The sequence below is a fragment of the Bufo bufo genome, chromosome 4 (assembly GCF_905171765.1).
Source record: "Bufo bufo chromosome 4, aBufBuf1.1, whole genome shotgun sequence".
Lineage (NCBI taxonomy): Eukaryota > Metazoa > Chordata > Amphibia > Anura > Bufonidae > Bufo > Bufo bufo.
Window position 1 is genome coordinate 451261764 of NC_053392.1, and position 14242 is coordinate 451276005.

Sequence of the window (14242 nt, forward strand, 5' to 3'; positions counted from 1 at the left end):
CTCCCTCGGTCATGCGCCGCCTGCCCCAGCTCCCTCGGTCATGCGCCGCCTGCCCCAGCTCCCTCGGTCATGCGCCGCCTGCCCAAGCTCCCTCGGTCATGCGCCGCCTGCCCCAGCTCGCTCGGTCATGCTCCGCCTGCCCCAGCTCCCTCGGTCATGCGCCGCCTGCCCCAGCTCCCTCGGTCATGCGCCGCCTGCCCCAGCTCTCTCGGTCATGAGCCGCCTGCCCCAGCTCCCTCCTCATGCGCCGCCTGCCTGCTTATCTCACTTTATGAATGAACAGGCAGGCGGCGCATGACAGAGGGAGCTGGAGCAGGCGGCGCATGACCGAGGGAGATGCCGGTCTGCGCTGTCTTAATGCTATACTTGCAGTATTAGAGTAGAGTCACTGCACCAGGCCCCGCCTCCTCCCTCCACACTGATACTTCGCTGGCCGCGCTGTGCAGCATAGTGGCCAGTGAAGTATTCGCTTTATAAGACGCACAGCCATTTCCCCCCCACTTTTGAGAAAAGTGCGTCTTATAAAGCGAAAAATACGGTAACTGTCTTTGTATGCAAAGTCTTTTTTTACTGCTGAAGCAATCTCTCTCCTATTGATAAACTCCTATTGAAACTCCTATTGATAAAATCACCAGCCTCTGTACTCACTATGAATGCACTGCAACAAGCAGGCCGGCTGCTGCATAACTTCAGTCAGTCGCACTCCTGCTTCATTAATGAAGTGGGAGGAGCGTGACTGACTGAGTGACGTCAGGGCTGGCCCACTTGCTGCAGTGCATTCATAGTGAGTACAGAGACTGGTTATTTTATCAATAGGAATTTATCAATAGGAGAGCGATTGTTTCAGCAGTAAAGAAAGACTCTGCATACAAAGACAGTTATGTGTGCGGTTTAGGACACATGAGGGGACATAGGGCCAAGAGGGGGACCAGCATAATATGCTATATGTGTGTCATTCACACATATAGCATCTTATGCTGGCCCCCCTCATGGCCCTATGTGTCATAGCACACATCCCCCATAACAGTGCATCATCCACAGATTCCCCCCCCCCCCCCATAACAGTGCGTCATCCATAGGCCCCTCATAACAGTGCCATCCAAAGAATCCCTCATAACAGTGCCATCCAAAGAATCCCTCATAACAGTGCCATCCACAGATCCCCCATAACAGTGCCATCCACAGATCCCCCATAACAGTGCCATCCACAGATCCCCCATAACAGTGCCATCCACAGATCCCCCATAACAGTGCCATCCACAGATCCCCCATAACAGTGCCATCCACAGATCCCCCATAACAGTGCCATCCACAGATCCCCCATAACAGTGCCATCCACAGATTCCCCCATAACAGTGCCATCCACAGATTCCCCCATAACAGTGCCATCCACAGATTCCCCCATAACAGTGCCATCCACAGATTCCCCCATAACAGTGCCATCCACAGATTCCCCCATAACAGTGCCATCCACAGATTCCCCCATAACAGTGCCATCCACAGATTCCCCCATAACAGTGCCATCCACAGATTCCCCCATAACAGTGCCATCCACAGATTCCCCCATAACAGTGCCATCCACAGATTCCCCCATAACAGTGCCATCCACAGATTCCCCCATAACAGTGCCATCCACAGATTCCCCCATAACAGTGCCATCCACAGATTCCCCCATAACAGTGCCATCCACAGATCACCATTAGTTCAAACTCCACCAAAAGAACACCTTCTGGTTCAAAATCTTTTTATTTTCTTATTTTCCTCCTCAAAAACCTAGGTGCGTCTTATAATCAGGTTCGTCTTATAAAGCAGAAAATACGGTACCTGGGTGACGGGTCACGGCAGGGGCTTCTGAGGCGGCGTCAGCGGCTCATACGGGAAAATCCAAGCAAATAGACCTCTAGCACAATTCCCTTTAAAATATCGCATATCATTATCGCAATTTTTAGGGCCCTAATCGCAATCGCACAAAATTCCCATATCATGCAGCCCTACTCTGCAGACACCGAATGGATATTGTATGGGGAAGGGATGTAATAGATAGCATACAATTTCATGTTACATTACATAATAGTTCAGTCCTTACAGATAAAGATTTTTTTTAATCGTTCAATATCACACTTTTTTGTGGCAGGGTAACCAAAAAAAAATGACGTTATGACAGTTTTTATTTTATATTTTTTTATGGCGTTCATCTGAGGTAGATCATGTGATATTTTTATAGAGCCAGTGTCACGGGAGCCAGGAAACCAGACCACATGCAAACGCAGGTAAAATAAAGTTGTTTATTTAAAGGAACATAAATAAACATTCATCAGGGTCAGCGAGGTTAGGAAGAAACCGGTCATGTCCAATGCAGGTAGTCGTCAAAGCGGGTAGTCGTCCAAGCCGGGGTCAGGTCCAAAGCCGGTAGTGGTCCAAGCCGGGTTCAGATCCACAGGGGGTACGTCTGCCGATGCGGGGTTAAGAGCCAGAGGAAACATCAGCCAGGCCGGATCATACACAGGAACACACAAGGAGCTCAGACTGCCAGAGATGCACCTTTGAGAACAAACGCAAGGGCAATCAACCTGAAGCCTGAGCAGACTGATATAGTCAGGTGTTGCCACATCATCACTGTGCGACGCCCAGGCAGCAGGAAAGTGATGATGCACTCAGAGGTTATAAGAGACTGCAGTCTGCACATGTCCAATATGGCGCCACCATGAGGACAAGGTAAGACCTTGACAGTACCCTCCACTCAATGGCCCCTCCTCCACGGAGCAAAAATCGGTTTCTGCGGAAAGCTAGCATGGAAAGCACGGAGAAGGGTGGGCGCCCGAACATCAGCGGAGGAAACTCAGGAGCGCTCCTCGGGACCATAACCTCTCCAGTGAACCAGGAATTGGACTCGAACTCGGAGCAGACGAGAATCCATGATGCTGCTAATCTCATACTCATCATCATTGCCCACAGGAATGGGATGAGGGCAAGGAAGTGAGCCGGTAGAGCCATTGCAAACCAGTGGCTTCAAAAGCGACACGTGGAAGACGTTGAAGATACGCATGCCAGGAGGAAGTTCAACGGCATAGGCAACCAGGTTCACCTTACAGAGGATGCGAAAAGGTCCAACAAAACTGGCCAGTTTAGGAGCAGGCACCTTGAGGTTCAGATTACGAGTCGATAAGCACACCCTCTCCTCATCTCGGTACGAAGGAGCAGGCAAACGCCTCCGGTCAGCCTGGAGCTTCTGACACTGAGCAGAAACCCGTAACGACTCTTGAATCCGCACCCAAGAGGAACGGAGGGCACGAAGATGATCCTCCACAGCCGGAATGTCCTGTGGCAAGAATGACTCAGGCAATACAGTGGGCTGGAAACCAAAATTCTCCATAAACGGAGACATTCCGGAGGATAAGTTGATAGCAGAGTTCCTGGCAAACTCCGCCCAGGGCAGCAGATCAACCCAATTGTCATGATTGTCAGAGATACAGTCAGGTCCATAAATATTGGGACATCGACACAATTGTAACATTTTTGGCTCTATACACCACCACAATGGATTTGAAATGGAACAAACAAGATTTGCTTTAACTGCAGACTGTCAGCTTTAATTTGAGGGTATTTACATCCAGATCAGGTGAAGGGTGTAGGAATTATAACAGTTTGAATATGTGCCTCCCACTTGTTAAGGAACCTAAAGTAATGGGACAATTGGCTTCTCAGCTGTTCCATGGCCAGGTGTGTGTTATTCCCTCATTATCCCAATTACAATAGGCAGATAAAAGGTCCAGAGTTCATTTCAAGTGTGCTATTTGCATTTAGAATCTGTTGCTGTCAACTCTCAAGATGATATCCAAAGAGCTGTCACTATCAGTGAAGCAAGCCATCATTAGGCTGAAAAAACAAAACAAACCCATCAGAGAGATAGTGTAACGGTCACGTACACACACACAGGGGGGAGGGAAGTGACCACTGCGCTCCACCCTCACCCCCTGGCCCTGCCTACTTGCCTCGCGAGTCCTAATGACAGGGGACAACTGGACGGCAATCCCTAGCTTGGAATAAGTGCAGGGATGACAGACAAACAACAGAACGTGAACGGAACGAGTCAATACCAGGAAACCTACAAAGTACAAATGGAGCAAGCAGAGAATAGTCAGGAGAAGGCGGGGTCATAAATACCAGGAGAGTCGTGAAGTAGCAAAGGAGTCAGCAGAGGATCATCAGGAGGAGGCCGGGGTCAGAATACCAGGAGAGCAGCAGAGTACACAAGGAGCAGGCAGAGGATCGTCAGGAATTCAGCAGGGGGTCAGTACGCCAGGAAAGACAAAATCGCAGGTGGAACCTAAATAACAGGCAATCTGTGGCCAGCAGATTGCCTGTTTAAATAGGGAGCTAGAGGGGTCATGTGACGTGGCCAGCGTCACATGACTCTACACAGCCGAGCACCGAGTGATCAGCTCGGTGCTCAGCCCTAAAACCATTAGCATGAATGCAGATAGATGCACGCATAGTATTATCAGGAGCGCGGGTGACGCTGGACGCACTGATGATGCGTGGGTGCTCTGGACATGCCCGCCTCCTAGACGGCGCCGTGACAGATAGCAAAAACATTAGGCGTGACCAAAATAACTGTTTGGAACATTCTTAAAAAGAAGGAACGCACAGGTGAGCTCAGCAACACCAAAAGACCCGGAAGACCACAGAAAACAACTGTGGTGGATGACCGAAGAATATTTTCCCTGGTGAAGAAAACACCCTTCACAACAGTTGGCCAGATCAAGAACACTCTCCAGGAGGTAGGTGTATGTGTGTCAAAGTCAACAATCAAGAGAAGACTTCACCAGAGTGCATAAAGAGGGTTCACCACAAGATGTAAACCATTGGGACTTCCGGTTCCGGCGCTGTGATGCAGGACGTGGAGTGCTAGAGCTCCGGACACCATCCACCGAAATCGAGTCCCGCTCCATCGCTTTGGCATACTACAGGGACCGGAACGTGAGAGGTCCGGTCTGCTTCATACCTGAACAAATTGGAACATGGACCACTATCATTTGCGGAGCGGGAACAGAATAATGACAAGGGGCAAAGGCACACGTGGGGAGAGTGCACTCGGCAAGATGGAGGATCCCCGTCCGGCCTCACCAGCTGTGTTGTTAAGCTCGCAGGCGGTGGAACTGCCGCCCCTTGAACCCTAAACAGTGACAACTGACACTCCGGCAATTGATTATCAGTCGCTGGCGATCGAGGTGGCACGACACTTGGCGCCGGACATTAGAGAGACACTGACTAAAACCTTAACACAATCCCTGCACGAGATCCGGGAGGCTTTGGCCCAGCAAGACTCTCGCATAGAGGATGTAGAGAAAAGATTGGTGCAAGTGGAAGAGGCGCTGGAAAGAGCAGACAGCGAAGCCCAGGATTTGTTTAAACAGAACATTATTTTGAGAGACCGTCTGGAGGACATTGAAAATAGGTCCAGGCGGAACAACTTGAGACTCCTGGGCCTGCCTGAGAGTATTAAGCCCCAAGCTCTGATGGAGGTATGTGAGCGGGAGCTGCCCGAAGCCCTTGGTCTGGAGGGCAAGCATTAGGTAGAGAGGGCTCACCGTATCGGCCCGGTGCCGGATCGCAAAGGTCGCAGAGATAACAATATGGCGGATGCTAGAGGGAAGCCGCGCCAGGTGATTATGCGATATCTGGACTATTGCGATAAAGAGGCGATTCTACGCGCTTTCCGGGCTCGTAAAGGGCCCCTCAGGATCCGGGGTCATGTTGTTCTTCTTTTTGCCAATTACTCGGCTGCGGTGGCCCGCCAACGTAGAGACTGTAGCCGAATCTGCTCGGAGCTGTATAAACGGGAGATGTGATTCCAGTTACAATACCCGGCTCGTTTGAAAGTAACTTTGCGGGATGGATCAGTGCGGTTCTATAGAGACCCCCAGGAAGCAGAACAGATGCTCCTACGAACCAAGGAGAACCGGGACTATTACCGGACTGATGAGTCATTTACATCTGGCCCATCGAAGGGTTCACCTGGCAAGCAGGAAGATCGGTCGTCAGCAGACCAGAACTGGGACGCTCAGGAAACTGCACCACTGCCTTGGGATCAGAGATCTCCGGGGGGTCGTAGAGCATCTGCAAAGAAGAGCTAATTGCTTCGGCCCATACTGCATAGGAGGCGTACTAACGCATACTGCTGTGGGATTTGGGACTCTACAGACGCCGAAGAGGCTAATGTTCATTGGTTTCTTGATAGACCATTGTTAGTAATTATGTGGTTTTTTTTTTCTGCTTCTCTCTATATAATCTGTCATACTCAGTTTTATTATCTGTTTGGCAGTGTTGAAAGGGGTGAGGGGGGGTGAGGGGGGGGAGGGAGGGGCTGGGGACCCGAGGGGTCATGTTAGACCCATCGGGCTCCTGCCTCAATATTGACTCTGGGGGCTGTGTGGTGGCGGTTAATGTCCTGTAGCACAGAAAAAAGGGAGTCGTTTACAAAAGTTAAGCTAGGGGGGTGACGCGACCATTTAATTTGTGTTATATTTTTGTTGCTTGTTTTATTTCAATATCTTGGGGTTAGAGGGAACTCGTTTTGTTCTAGGGCTATCACTCTGGAGGTGACAAATTTAGGCCTACTGCCCCAGCCCGGCACAATGAAAGTGATATCGTGGTGGAGGGTACTCAGACATCTCAAAAAATTTAAACCCGATTATAGTCCTACTACAAGAATCACATTTAGGTCAGGAGGATTTTTCCAGAATGGAAAAGTTGTGGTTTGCACAGGTTGTGGGCTCACCGGCGGTTAACAGAAAAGCAGGAGTGTTAGTCCTTATTAATGGGCAGCTTAATTGTCAGGTACTGGGATCTGTGTCAGATAGCCAGGGAAGGTGGGTGCATGTGTTGATGAAGGTGCAGGAGACTCAATACAGCTTGTACAATATATATGGACCGAATCATAATAATGTGCGGTTCTATAGAGAGCTGGAAGAGCTGTTATTGCAGGATACGTGTCCCAATAAGATAGTATGGGGGGACTTTAATACAGTTCTCAATGAGATAGAAGATAGGAAATGCAATTACTATAGAGAAAATAACACCAGGTCTCGGGATGGAATAATGTCAGAAATACTGCAGGTGACTGGGCTGGTGGATCCTTGGCGACAGCTACACCCCGATGAAAGATGCTACTCCTTTTATTCTCATGCGAGGGATTCGTGGTCCTGGATAGATTATATCCTAGTACATCACTCCTTGAAAGGGAGGGTGGAACAGGCGAGTGTGGGAGACCTGGTGATTGCGGATCATGCGCCGGTGGAGTTAGTCCTTAGCATGGAATATCCAAGAGGCCCAGACTATCTGTGGAGATTCCCTTCCCAGTTATTATCTCGCGAGGACTTTCAGAATAAGCTAGTGGGGTGGTGGGAAGAATACCACAAGGCTAATCAGGTGCATATGGAGGATCCCAGTTTATTCTGGCATACGTCTAAGGTGGTGATGAGGGGGAGGATAATGAACTATGTGTTCGGGATGAAAAATAAAGTGCTGTTACAACAGGAAGAAGCTAGCGCTAGAGTTAGGACTTCTTATACTGCTTTTCTAGGAAATCCCACCGAAGCAAATAAGAAAAGATGGGTTGAGGCGCGTCAGGACTTCGACAAGCTCACTAAAGACAGGGAATCTCTGCGGTTTACGGCTTTTGAAGCCACCCTGCATAGATTTGGCAAAAAAGCCGTCCGTCTGTTGGAGAACCTGGCGAATGGTAGGAGGCGCCCACAGTTTATATCTGCTCTCAGAAACTCTGATAGCAAAGTGATCACTAACCCGGCAGGAATTAGCAGAATAGTGGGAGACTATTATAAATCTCTATATGAGGATCAGACTAATGCTAGCCTAGTAGATACTCTTTTACATAAGGTACAGTTACCATCGCTCACACAAGACCAGGTTACGCAGCTAAATGCAGATATTTCCATAGAAGAGCTCCAGGCAGTCATTCGTCACCTGGGTAATTCCAAAGCCCCGGGGCCCGACGGCTATACGGGGGAGTACTAAAAAACCTTATTTACCCAGATATCCCCAGTTCTGCTGACGCTTTACAACGAGGTGCTGGAGGGAAAGGCGCCCCCTGACAGGGAGAATGTGTCATACATTAAGCTGCTGCCCAAGGCGGGTAAAGATCCGCTAGACCTGGGGTCGTACAGACCCATTTCTCTCATAAACGTTGACACGAAAATACTCTCCAAAATTATGGCTGATCGCCTGGCGACTATGTTGCCTACCCTGATTGCCCCTGAGCAAGTGGGGTTTGTGCAGTTATTAATATAAGAAATGTGCTAGCTGTCTTAGACAGGGTTAGTCCTGGGGACTGGGGAGAGAGAGACTCCAGCCATGCTCACTTTTGACGCTGAAAAGGCTTTTGATAATGTACGGTGGGCATGGCTGGATGCGGTATTGGACAAGATGGGATTTGTTGGGCATTTTCGGAACTTTTTATCCCGGCTTTATGAAAACCCCAAAGCGAGAGTATACACGCAGGGATTCCTTTCAAGTCCTTTCCCCCTACAGAAAGGTACACAGCAGGGGTGTCCCTTATCGCCCCTTCTCTTCAACTTAGCTCTAGAGCCACTGGTCAGGAGTTTGAATCAATCTGACCTCTTTGAGGGGATACGGATTGGCAAAACACGTCTGAAAACATCTTTATTTGCTGACGACATTATCCTCTTTTTAGCTAGACCACAAGATCATATAGAGAGAATATTTGAAGAGCTGAAGGTATTTGGCTCCTATTCGGGGTACCGAGTAAATATGGCCAAATGCGAGCTACTAACTGTTTCCGGACACTGGGGGATCCCAGCGGTGGTTGACAAGGCTCCCTATCACTAGAGCCAAGACCCATATTACATATTTGGGAAATATGACATTTGTACTAGCTGAACCCGGACATACCTCCATTTTCACCCCGGCAGCCCCCCTGACTTGAGCATCAAGAGTTCCGGTGACGTAAAGGCATTTTCAAGAGTTCCGGTGACGTACCGAGGGTCTCCATGGGGCTGCCAGGAACCCCGTTGACGTCACCGGCACTGATGGGCGGGATTTAGCACTGCCCTAGCCAGTAAAACGTCTAGGGCAGTGCTAAAGCCCACCCATCAGAGCCGGTGACGTCCGCCCGGCAGTGTGTTATGATAAACAAAAGAGCCAGTGCCCTGCGCGATTTAGCGCAGGGCAAGGGAGCGCATCGGAGCATGAGATGCTCCGATGGTAGCCTCAGGGGGGCTGCCTGGGTGAAAATAAGGGTATGTCCATGTTCAGCTCTGAACCCAGACACCCCCTTTAATTTGCATTACTGAAATAAATGACCCCCATGGTCCTGGTCATGTCATCAATGTGGTTTGTAAACAAGCAGCCATAGGAAGACCGAACTAGCGCCTCTGAATAAAGCACTGGAAAAACAGTGAGTAGAAGTATATAAGATATTACAGGACTTGTCTGATATTTTTAATCATCTTGGACAACCCTGTTAAATCTTATAAGTTTAAACCTAGCCTTGTTAGGGTGGGTTCGCACTTGCGTTGGGGTATTCCATTATAGGTTACGTTTATAACGAAATATAGCAGAATTTGTGGACGGAATGCAAAACAGAAGCCTTTAAAAGGCATTCCGTTTTGATCCGTCATAATAAAAGTCAGACAGGTCCGTTATGCTTGCCCATAGACTCCTATTATGACGGCTCAAAATAGAATGCCTCTTAAAAGCTTCCCTTTTGCATTCTGTCTGGAAATTCCGTTATAAACTGAACCTATAACAGAATACCCTAATGCAAGTGTTAACCCGCTCTTACATTTAAGTGGCTAGATAGTACAAATGTCTATCTAAAGAAATTATAATGTTATTATACCTTCTGCTATTGCCAGTCTCTTTAAAAAAATCTGACAAAGTAGCAGACTGTGTATCTCTCCTGCATTTGGCCGCAGATCTCCCTCTGCTTCCACCCTGCTGTCTCACAGGCACACTGCCACCCTGGCCCCCTGATGATGACGATGCCCTCCCTTCACCCGGCACCCACATGCGATCGGCTACATCATCATCATCATCATCATCTGTTTAGTCGTCACTTGTGTCGCCCTCATCTGTCTCTTGCACACATCCCTGAACTCACAAAGCTCATGATTGCTGAAAAGAGAAGCAGATTCAGCGGCTACCATTACCGTTCACGGCTCTCACAAGCGGTCCAAAACAGATCAGTTTTGACCTAATGCATTCAGAATGGAAAAGGATCCGCTCAGAATGCATCAGTTTGCCTCCGTTCCGTCTCTATTCAGCTTTGGAGGCGGACACTAAAACGCTGCTTGCAGCGTTTTGGTGTCCGTCTGACAAAACTGAGCCAAGCTGATCCGTTTTGACACACAATGTAATTCAATGGGGACGGATCCGTTTTCTATGACACAATCTGGCACAATAGAAAAATGATCCGTCCTCCATTGACTTTTAATGGTGTTCAAGCGTCTTGGCTATGTTAAAGATAATACAAACGGATCAGTTCTGAACGGATGCAGACGGTTGTATTATTTGAATGGATCCATCTGTGCAGATCCATGACTGATCCGCACTAAACATGGGTGTGAAAGTAACCTAAATTGTTTGAAGGTTTTCTAAGAGATGCTATCATGTCAAACTAATTTAATCAGTTTCTATGAGGAGGTAAGTTCTAGACTTGACAGCGACGAATCAGTGGATGTCATATATCTGGACTTCTCCAAAGCATTTGACACTGTACCACATAAAAGGTTAGTATATAAAATGAGAATGCATGGACTGGGAGAAAATGTCTATGTGGGTAAGTAACTGGCTGAGTGATAGAAAACAAAGGGTTAATGGTACACACTCAGATTGGGTCACTGTCACGATCGGAGTACCTCAGGGGTCAGTATTGGGCCCTATACTCTTCAATATATTTATTAATGATCTTGTAGAAGGCTTGCACAGTAAAAAAATCAAGTTTTGCAGATGACACTAAACTGTGTAAAGTAATTAAAATGGAAGAGGACAGTATACTACTACAGATGGATCTGGAAAGATTGGAGGCTTGGGCAGAGAAGTGGCAGATGAGGTTTAACACTGACAAATGTAAGGTTATGCACATGGGAAGGAATAATGCAAGTCACCCGTACATACTAAATGTTAAAACACTGGGTAACACTGACATGGAATAGGACCTAGGAATTTTGGTGAACAGCAAACTAAGCTGTAGAAACCAGTGTCAGGCAGCTGCTGCCAAGGCCAATAAGATAATGGGTTGCATCAAAAGGGGAATAGATGCCCGTGATGAGAACATAGTCCTACCACTTTACAAATCATTAGTCAGACCACACATGGAGTACTGTGTACAGTTCTGGGCTCCTGTGAACAAGGCAGACATAGCAGAGCTGGAGAGGGTTCAGAAGAGGGCAACTAAAGTAATAACTGGAATGGATGGACTACAGTACCCTGAAAGATTATCAAAAGTGGGGTTATTCACTTTAGAAAAAGACAACTGAGGGGAGATCTAATTACTATGTATAAATATATCAGGGGTCAGTACAGAGATCTATCCCATCATCTATTTATCCCCAGGACTGTGACTGTGACGAGGGGACATCCTCTGTGTCTGGAGGAAAGAAGGTTTGTACACAAACATAGAAGAGGATTCTTTACGGTAAGAGCAGTGAGACTATGGAACTCTCTGCCTGAGGAGGTGGTGATGGTGAGTACAATAAAGGAATTCAAGAGGGGTCTGGATGTATTTCTGGAGGGTAATAATACAGGATATAGCTACTAGAGAGGGGTCGTTGATCCAGGGAGTTATTCTGATTGGAGCAGGGAAGGAATTTTTTTCCCCCTTAAGTGGGGAGAATTGGCTTCTACCTGAGTTCAGCCTGTTATCCTGCAAGTTGAATCAGAGTAAGGCAAAAAAAAAACCTGTGAGGTAGAAGCCAATTTTACTCACTTTAGTGGGAAAAAATTCCTTCCCGACTCCAATCAGGCAATCGGAATAACTCCCTGGTTCAACGACCCCTCTCTAGTAGCTATAGCCTGCAATATTATTACACTCCAGAAATACAGCCAGGCCCCTCTTGAACTCTTTTAGTGAACTCACTATCACCACCTCCTCAGGCGGCAGCAGTTCAACAAGATTCACACGTCATTTACACTAAACCTGCACTGTCCCTGCTGTCTCCCTACAGTCTCAAAAAACTCTCCCTACGATTTCCCTGCACTGTCCCTGCATTCTCTCTATCCGATGTTCTTAAATGTGTGTGTGTGTGTGTGTGTATATATATATATACACATACACACAGTGGATATAAAAAGTCTACACACCCCTGTTAAAATATCAGGTTCCTGTGCTGTAAAAAAAAAAATTTGACAAATATAAATCATTTCAGAACTTTTTCCACCTTTAATGTGACCTGTAAACTGTACCACTCAATTGAAAAACAAACTGAAATCTTTTAGGTGGAGGGAAGAAAACTAAAAAAAACTAAAATATTGTGGTTACATGAGTGTGCACACCCTCTTATAACTGGGGATGTAGCGGTGTTCAGAATTAAGCAATCACATTCAAAATCATGTTAAATAGGAGTCAGCATACACCTGCCATCATTAAAGTGCCTCTGATTAACCCCAAATAAAGTTCAGCTGCTCTAGTTGGTCTTTCCTGAAAGTTTCTTAGTCGCATCCCACAGCAAAAGCCATGGTCCACAGAGAGCTTGCAAAGCATCAGAGGGATCTCATTGTTAAAAGGTATCAGTCAGGAGAAGGGTAGAAAAGAATTTCCAAGGCATTAGTTATACCAAGGAACACAGTAAAGACAGTCATTATCAAGTGGAGAAAATATGGCACAACAGTGACATTACCAAGAACTGAGGAGGTCATAAGGAATTATTAACTGGCCACATTTATTATTTACTAGCACTAGGGATCAGGTCTGGGATAGGAACAGGTATCCGGACGGGGTCGCCCCTATTGGGGCGGGTGCTCTGTGTAGATAGGCAGAATGAAACTAGCCCCCTTCCCCTTTCATAGGGTTATATAGGGCACAGTTCTGCATCGCCTTTACAGACGCCACCCCCATCTAGTGACCTCGTATCCGGCCTACTTCTGATATCCTTATACAGACCCTCCAGGAAATTCTCGCTGATCCCAGTAGCTCTTTTGGTCTGGTGGAGCAGGTTTAATTACTTTTCTACCAGTACTGGGGTACCAGGTTTGGACCCCATCTGTTTTTATGATGATGCATCTTAGTGGTGTGTTTTAGCTGCACATTGAATTAAAAGTAATATTTTAGTTAATGATACTCCCCCTTTTTGCTGATTGATATTGGAGTACTGGTGAAGCCCATATACCTTTTGGATCTTCTATTGTATTGTATTTCTGCAAAGAAGAGTGGGCAGATCTTGGCAAGTGAAAATGTGCCATGCTGATAGACTCCTACCCAAAAAGACTGAGTGCTGTAATAAAATCAAAAGGTGCTTCAACAAAGTATTAGTTTAAGGGTGTGCACACTTATGCAACCATATTATTTTATTTTTATCTTTTTTCTTCCCTCCACCTAAAAGATTTCAGTTTGTTTTTCAATTGAGTTGTACAGTTTATAGGTCACATTAAAGGTGGAAAAGGTTCTGAAATTATTTATCTTCGTCTCATTTTTTTACAGCACAGAAACCTGACATTTTAACAGGGGTGTGTAGACTTTTTATATGCACTGTAGATGTAATTATTATTAATAAATATTAATAGCTTTCGACAACACTGTCCCTACCGCATAAGTGCTTGTGAAGTCTCTCCCTAAGCTCAGCTCACAGTAAAATGGCGGAGAGCGCGTGATGAGGCTTTTATGGGGCTTTCACATCACAGGAGATGGATGGATGGCTTTCGGTGGATTGACTGGCTGCTCGGTACTATGGGTCGTATCACATTCCCGGGTTTCTCACTTTTACTTTGTAACCAGGGCAGCAGTCGTTATAGGAAAAAACTATTTGTTACAACCAAGCGTGAGGAAATTCGGATAGGTGGCAAATCGAATTTTTCCTAAACTTCTAATCAAATTCCACTTAGGATGCTTTGCTGAACACTAATTATTACTAATGGTGGGACTGTAAGTGCACTATTACTTCTAAGGGCACTGTGGTAGAAAATGTTCACTATTGGTGGGACTTTTGGGACCACTATTGCTGTGGGCACCCTGGCACAGTATCAGCTTAGCACAATTATTTTTGGG

At 46.9% G+C, this 14242-nt stretch overlaps 1 protein-coding gene across 1 annotated transcript in view; it reads left to right on the forward strand.

Moving 5' to 3' along the window:
- The window catches only part of PGBD5 (piggyBac transposable element derived 5), a 127888-nt gene that overhangs the window by 17888 nt on the left and 95758 nt on the right, over nt 1-14242 (forward strand). The gene's annotated exons all lie outside the window — the stretch shown is intronic.